The 8,392-nt window shown below is 44.4% G+C and overlaps 1 long non-coding RNA gene across 1 annotated transcript; it reads right to left on the bottom strand.

Annotated features, from left to right (window-relative positions):
* Positions 1–2,181: 2,181 nt before the first annotated feature.
* Positions 2,182–4,826, bottom strand: LOC134933383 (uncharacterized). Its single transcript, XR_010179686.1, has 2 exons — positions 4,715–4,826; positions 2,182–2,572 (listed from the first exon to the last, which is right to left on the bottom strand). It is a non-coding gene; the product is annotated as an uncharacterized LOC134933383 (long non-coding RNA).
* Between the last annotated feature and the right edge of the window lie 3,566 nt (positions 4,827–8,392).

Raw genomic sequence — 8,392 nt, forward strand, 5'->3', positions numbered from 1 at the left:
TATCCAAGTTTTATATTTGACTGGTTCCAGAGCTAAGCATTACTGGTCCTAGCCCGATTCCAGAGTGAAGAAATACTTGTCCTAGCCTGGTTCAAGACCTAAGAATTACTAGTCCTAGCCCGGTTCCAGAGCTAAGCATTACCGGTCCTAGCCCAGTTCCAGAGCTAAGAATTTCTGGTCCTAGCCCAGTTCCAGAGCTAAGAATTACCAGTTAAGCATTACCAGTCCTAGCCCAGCTCCAGAGCTAAGAATTACTAGTCCTAGCCTGGTTCCAGACCTAAGAATCACCAGTCTTAGCCAGGTTGCAGAGCTAAGCATTACCGGTCCTAGCCCAGTTCCAGAGTTAAGAATTTCTGGTCCTGGCCCGGTTCCGGACCTAAGAATTACCAATCCTAGCCCAGTTCCAGAGCTAAGAATTTCTGGTCCTAGCCTGGTTCCAGAGCTAAGAATTACCAGTTCTAGTCTGGTTCCTGTGTTGCACATTGCTGGTCCCTGCCCAGCTCATTCTACCTTGTGCTACTCCTAGATCTCCAATAGCTTCCTGTTCTCCTAGTATTCCCTGGGTTGTTCTTCAGCATACATGTGCACCTTTCCGCTTTCCATGCGCAGAAACTTCTTCAAACCTCCTAGCTTTCTGCATACAGCTTCTACCCCAACTCCTACACCAGACCCCAGGCCGGGAACTCAGACGCACATATAACTGACATAGTATCTACTATAGGATTCTTTGGACATGATGATCACCATTTCAATTTTGAATGGCAAATTTTGGACGCATTGTTGAAGCTGATGCATACAGTTATAGATGCATTAGTAAAATAACATTAATATACTCAATGTTACATTATAATTCCCCCAGTTCACATTATGCAACACATTCATGGTTGTGCGCAATTGCTATTGCGACTTTCTCGGCTACATTATTGCTAATGTTAGCAAGTGAAGCTGCCACCCAGGAATGAAAAAGAGACGCCCACCGGAGCCATCACAAACTCAATCATGGTTGCGTATACACTCGCAGCCTATATGCAATAATGGAGAACATCGAGGTTAAGGGTTAGCTTATGGCTACGCAGACTGGACACGGCAGTAGCAACGCAGGAGCCATGTTTGTGCACATGCAAGCTCACAGCTGACACCAAAAATGGCCATGACCTGTCCTCGCTTTTCCAACCACTCCCCATAAACCCTCCATTAATGGTCACTTCATAACAATCGCTCTTCCATAAAAATCCTCATTGGATCGCAGCGGCACCTTGGCGCATGTGCATTGCCATCGCAGGACATGTGCAGTCTGCCGATAATCATTCCGTTGCATGAACATCGGTCATTGTGTACACACATAATTAGGCCCATAGTACCCAAAATTCACATGCCACGCAATAGTGCCCCCAATTCACCTTACGTCTGGAAGTATGGCCCACTGTATCTGCCACAGACTTCATGCAATCCGATAGTCAGGTCATTATCAGGGTTTCCATTGCCTAAAGGAACTGTGACCTTGGAACTCTAAAAGCTGGGAACCTGTACACTGAAAGGTTAATCTTCTAAATGAAAAGGGTGGTAGGGTATTATGGATTGGTACACTTTTCGATTAGAAGATTACAGTGGTTCGGTATGTAATACCGCCTGGGATGACGAATGTCCCTATCCCAACATCGGTATCCTGAGCGCTGGGATGCCGGCACGGTGGCGAGTGTAACTAAGTTCCTTGCGGGCTCGGTGGCGAGCTATGCTTGCCACAGGTTCTATTCTCTCTCTATGGGTAGGGTTGCCACCTCATCACTTTAATTCTGGACACATACTAATTACACAGGTTCTGTGACTGATTAAAACCAGGTGAAATGGAGTCTTCAAGTCAGCCAGCCACAGAACCTGTGTAATTAATATGTGTCCAAAATTAAAGGGATGAGGTGGCAACCCTATCTATGGGTGTCGTGGACACCCATAGAGGGGGAATCACCTACCCCGTTGGGATCCCGGAGTCTGTATTGTGTTTGCCGGAATCCTGTCGGTATGCTCACTGCATACCGATTACAGAAGCCTCTCAGTGTTTTCCAGCTTGTCTAATAGGTGAGTGTATAAAGAAAAGGATTACTGTTTGCTGAATTTCTGCTTATATCATACTGTGGTTCTCCTGTCTCCTTATTTCTTTTGATAGAAAAGGAAGTAACCAGTGAGTGCGCTTTGGACCATTCTAGTAATGTTTTACTGGTCAGAAATCTATGATATCTGGAAATGTTCTTCCCTCAGCTCATCACACTGCTGTTCTAATAAGATATTCATCTCCCTCAGATGATCATTTTGTGCTTGCAGGAGACTGAGATGGTCATCCAACTGGCTCTTATTATGGGGCGCACGTTTCTTTTTCCATTGTCCATTGATGAATTTAAAACAGTGATCACCTAGATGTACTGTTGGCGTCATTTTGTGTCCTTCCATCATGGAACTACTGGACATGGCAAATTGTTTTCTGGGTGGTGGTCTCTTTGGGTTGAACTTGCGCCCACGCCAGTAGTGGACTATTGCCTCATACAGTCTAGTGAAGATGTTTTCCTCCATTGGTGTTTCTCTGCGGAAAGATAAAGAAGCGTAGACTAAGGGGCCTATTTACTAAGCCTTGGATGGATATAAAGTGGATGGAGTTAAGGTACCAGCCAATCAGCTCCTAACCGCAATATCACAGGCTGTGTTTGAAAAATGACAGGAGCTGGTTGGCTTAATGCACAGGTTCTCAAACTCGGTCCTCAGGACCCCACACGGTCCATGTTTTGCAGGTCACCTGTAGATTTTTAAAATGTGACAGTTGGTGATACACAGCGCACCTGCTGGGTGACATGGAAAATGTGAACCGTGTAGGGTCCCGAGGACCGAGTTTGAGAACCACTGGCTTAATGTAAGTAAATATTAATCCATGGTTCTTGGTGTTACCCGAGGAGCACCTGTAGCAGATACCGTAAAAGTGACAGGACCATTTTTGTAGTTTATTAAATTCAATACACTGGAGGTGCAATCCAAATTTTGGTCCAATTGTCCCTTTTGGCGTTATCGTTCACGCAATGCAAGCCACAAATCAGTAATGATGTCATTATGTCAACCCCATTTTCATCCCCCTAGGGGAGGTTTATTAAAATTCAAATTACGTGGTTTTCCTGTTTCCCACCTTAAGAATACCTATGTTACATTTCATCTTCCTAACATATCGGGAAGTAAGATAATGATAGTGATGAGCCAGTCAGTGAGTGAGTGAGGGCTTTCGCATTTATATACACAGATAAACTGTACATTATTTATTTAAGATATTATTTCTGTGGTTTGTGTCTGGATGCACTTATATCCAATGTAAACGGACCGATTACGATTTTACTTGTTTAAGCTGAGAACACTATCAGTGTTGGAAATTGTAACTTCATCTGTTTACTCCATCTCTGGAGTCCAACATAAACTAACTTTTTGACTTCCTTTATCTTTTCAGATTAATCAGATCTTCTAAAGAGAACTAGGTGTAATATTATTTACTGTACATTACAGTACTGTATGGCTCAATGTTTAAAGAAGAAAATCTCTGTGACTATAATAAACTCATATACAAATGTAAAATACAAAAAGTAAAAAAACAAACAAACACATTATAGTATTGTTTTTTTAAATTATCACCATCTATGACGTTATTTCATTTACTATGTATTTGTTTTCAGTTTAATGTGCAGTATCTGTATCCTATTTCCTGTTTTGTTAAATCATTAAAGCAATCATTTCTAGTTTCCCCTGACTTTTTTTTTCTATCCAATACTGAGCCGGAGTCTGATTTGGAAGTAAAGCAAAAAAAAAGTAACTTTGTATCTGGAACATACCGTGTTGCAATGGAAGGAGAGCAAATACAGTTATATATTTTCAGTGCACTGTAAATACTGCCTGCTTTTGCATGTAGCCCACAAATGTTAAGCTAGGTAGACACTGGAGTAATGTGAGGCCAATTTGCCATTTTGTAACGACAAATCGCCTACATCGCTCAGTGTGTACAGGTGACTGCGTGCTCCCACAGTCACATGCTACAAACGCTAGGTTTGATGTGCCGCACATCAAACCTAGCGATATAGCTGGTGATTTGGGGTATGTTGTGCAGTGTGTACAGCAAACCGGATGACAAATGATATGTCAAACCAAACAATTTTGATACTTCATTTTGATGATAGCAAGATTGGATTGCAGTGTGAGTACGCTCAATGTCACTTCTTCTGAGCTCAAGGGAAATCATCAGTAAAGCCAGACGATTCCTGGTCGTTCGAGTGTGTACCCAGCCTTAGACAGCTTTATTTTGACACTACAATTTAGATTTCAGTTTGGACAAACCCTACCCAAATCTCGGCACATATTACATCTGTCCCACCTACAGTGCAACATGGTTTTGGCCAGGTGCACCTTTACTTGTTGTTGTTTTTTTGCCTTACTTCCAAATCAAAATAAGGCTCACTGTCCTGTCCTCAGGGTCATAAGCAGGGGCAACTCCAGAGGTGGGGCTGCAGCGCAGTCCTAAATTCAAATAGGGGAGCCACACCTACTGCCAGTGAGTCAGATTGAAATGACAGTTGGTGGCAGTTGGTGTGGCTCCCCTATTTAAAATTTTAACTGACCTGTAGAGTCGCCACTGGTCATAAGTCATATATTATAGTAGTCACACCCCAAGTCTATCATAGTATAGAACCACACTAACCTCTGTCCAGTCACTAACCGTATGCCTTATCTACTTCTCAACAATCAAATGCACGCTGTCAAGGAGAGGAGCTGGCAGCAGCAGCAAAGCACAATATAGGCAGTTATTACCATTATGACATCACAGCATGACCTCACACACCCCACCAGACTGGCCAGGCCTGGTTACTTCTGGCCTCTGTAGTCTTTTGCATGACAGACCTATGGGAGATGTGATCTCATACCTTATTTAACTATTACAGTCACATCAGAATATTATTTCCTCTTTTCATGGCAGGGTTTCACTAGTTATCTTTGGATACATGAGGTTTTGTATGGACTGAATTATCACCTTGGTTACATTGCTTTTTAATGTTACTGTATATCCGTGATGGCTTCAATTAGCACTGTGTATGGCACTGACCTCCATCAGAAGTATTGGGATCAGTGGCGGAACTAGCGAGCGATGGGCCCAGGTGCGACAAAATGCTTTGCCCCCCCCATGCCATCCAAGTCCATCCCCTCACCCCTGGAGAGGATCTGGTGAGGGGGACCTGCTCAGGGCCAGAGAAATGGATACCTAGCAACAGTGCCGTAACTAGACATTTTAGCACTGTGTGCAAGAAACGGCATCGGAGCCCCACCCCTGCATGCAAAACAGGGGCAGTGCGCACCATAGGCGCGCGCAAAAATACATAGTGGCATGGCTTCGCGGGGAAGGGGTGTGGCCACAAAATAATACCAATTCATAAAATGGTGCACAGTAGTCTCCATTATTCAAATTACGCCGCACAGTAGCACCACTACACCAGGTAGAGACCCTTTTACACCTTACGGCGGACAGATTCCTCTTTTTACACATTACAGCAGACAGCGTCCCCTTTTTACACATAATGGCAGACAGCATGCCCTTTTTACACATAGCGGCAGACAGCGTGCACTTTTTACACATAACGGCAGACAGCGTGCCCTTGTTAAACATAGCGGCAGACAGCGTGCACTTTTTACACATAACGGAAGACAGCATGCCCTTTTTACACATAACGGCAGACAGCATCCCCTTTTTACACATTACGGCAGACAGCGTGCCCTTGTTACACATTACGGCAGACAGCGTGCCCTTGTTACACATTACCGCAGACAGCGTCCCCCTTTTTACACATTACGGCAGGCAGATTCCCCATTTTTTTCCCTTGCGGCAGACAGCGTCCCCTTTTTACACATCACATCAGGCAGATTCCCCCTTTTTACACATTGCGGCAGGCAGATTCCCCCTTTTTACACATTACGGCAGGCAGATTCCCCCTTTTTACACATTGCGGCAAAGATTCCCCCTTTTTACACATCACGTCAGGCAGATTCCCCCTTTTTACACATTAAGTCAGGCAGATTCCCCCTTTTTACACATTGCGGCAAAGATTCCCCCTTTTTACACATTGCGGCAGGCAGATTCCCCCTTTTTACACATTACGTCAGGCAGATTCCCCCTTTTTACACATTGCGGCAGGCAGATTCCCCCTTTTTACACATTGCGGCAAAGATTCCCCCTTTTTACACATTACGGCAGGCAGATTCCCCCTTTTTACACATTGGGCAGATTCCCCCTTTTTACACATTGCGGCAGGCAGATTCCCCCTTTTTACACATTGCGGCAAAGATTCCCCCTTTTTACACATTACGGCAGGCAGATTCCCCCTTTTTACACATTGCGGCAGGCAGATTCCCACTTTTTACACATTGCGCCAAAGATTCCCCCTTTTTACACATTGCGGCAGGCAGATTCCCCCTTTTTACACATTACGTCAGGCAGATTCCCCCTTTTTACACATTGCGGCAGGCAGATTCCCCCTTTTTACACATTGCGGCAAAGATTCTTCCTTTTTACACATTACGGCAGGCAGATTCCCCCTTTTTACACATTACGGCAGGCAGATTCCCCCTTTTTACACATTGCGGCAGGCAGATTCCCCCTTTTTACACATTGCGGCAAAGATTCTTCCTTTTTACACATTACGGCAGGCAGATTCCCCCTTTTTACACATTGCGGCAGGCAGATTCCCCCTTTTTACACATTGCGGCAAAGATTCTTCCTTTTTACACATTACGGCAGGCAGATTCCCCCTTTTTACACATTGCGGCAGGCAGATTCCCCCTTTTTACACATTGCGGCAGACAGTCCCCCTTTTTGCACATGGAAAGAAAGAAAGAAAGAAAGAAAGAAAGAAAGAAAGAAAGAAAGAAAGAAAGAATTATACTTACCCTCTCCGCTGGCTCAGGCTCCTCGGTGCAGCTTCTGGCAGATCACGATTCCCGGGCAGGAGAGAAGGAGGAGGGGGGAGGTGGAGGAGGGTGCCGCAGCAGCGCTGTGTTATTGGTGGAGGCACTGCTGCTGCTGCTGCTGTCCCTCTGCTTCACTAATAGGCTGTTCTCGGAAGACAGCCTATAGTGAAGCAGAGGGACAGCAGCAGCAGCGCCTCAACCAGTAGCAAAGCGCTCCTCCACCTCCCTCCTCCTCCTTCTCCCCCGTACCGCTGCGCTCCTCTACTCTCTGTCCGGGCGGCTGTGTGCTGCGGGCAGAGGTTGCCCGCAGCACACAGCGGCATGTAATGAGTCAGTTTGACTCATTACATGCTTTGGGCCCCTGGACAGTGGCGGGCCCCAGTGCAACGCACTGGTTGCACTGGCGGTAGTTCCGCCTCTGATTGGGATACCTTTAATTAAACATCATATTGGCCATAAAATGCAATACTACATTCCCGACAGAATGTACAGAGCGACTATGTAACGTGTTGTCCAATTGTCAAGTTGAACTTTAACCCTGGGAACCAGAAAACACTAGTGCACATTAAACAGCTAAAAGTGATTAGTTCATTTTAATGTGATTGCAGAAAATAGGGGGAGATTTAGCAAAGCTTGGAGAGAGATAATGTACCAACCAATCAGGTCCTGTCATTTTTCAAATACAGCCTGTGACATGGCTCTTAGAAGAGGAGTAGTTTATCTCTCTCCATTTTATCACTCTCCAAGCTTTGTTGTGATGGACTATTATACAATAAATCAATCACACCAGGGCTGGGTATATTTGTGGGATTTATTCTTTAAATATACGTACATACTGTAGATGCTAAGTACATACTGTACATCCAGTCCTCAGCAACCACGAACAGTGCATGTTTTCCAGATCTTCTAGTTGGTGCACAGATGTATTCGTTACTGGCGGACACATTTTAAAAGATCCACAGGCATTGTTAATTATTTCACTTGTGCTACTGAGGCGATCTCTATAAGCTGCACTGTTAGGGATCCCCGAGGACTGGAGTTGGGAAACTCTGGCTAAAGGGAATCAATAGCTTGAGGGAAAATGGGGATTGTCTTTGTTACTGTATGGCAATTTTGTGTTTAATAAGCTGCGTGTGACACTCAAGTAAGTATGAGTTACGTGTAGGTTGAACACCTTACTGGTTCACTGTGGTCTATTATCTAAATGCAGGTTCTTCAGATTCTTCAGCAGAGGGATAGGGAGTGTTGTCCAGCACAAAGAATTGTCACAATTGCTTTCCAATCAATAAAAGTCTCAATTTATTGAAAAACAACAATCTCCACATAAGTATTCAATTCAGTAAATAATTGAGAACATTCTTCACATTATCATATTAAATACAATTAAATACATTTAGTAATAAGTTAAGGTGGCCATACA

The sequence above is a fragment of the Pseudophryne corroboree genome, chromosome 6 (genome assembly GCF_028390025.1).
Source record: "Pseudophryne corroboree isolate aPseCor3 chromosome 6, aPseCor3.hap2, whole genome shotgun sequence".
Classification (NCBI taxonomy): Eukaryota; Metazoa; Chordata; class Amphibia; order Anura; family Myobatrachidae; genus Pseudophryne; species Pseudophryne corroboree.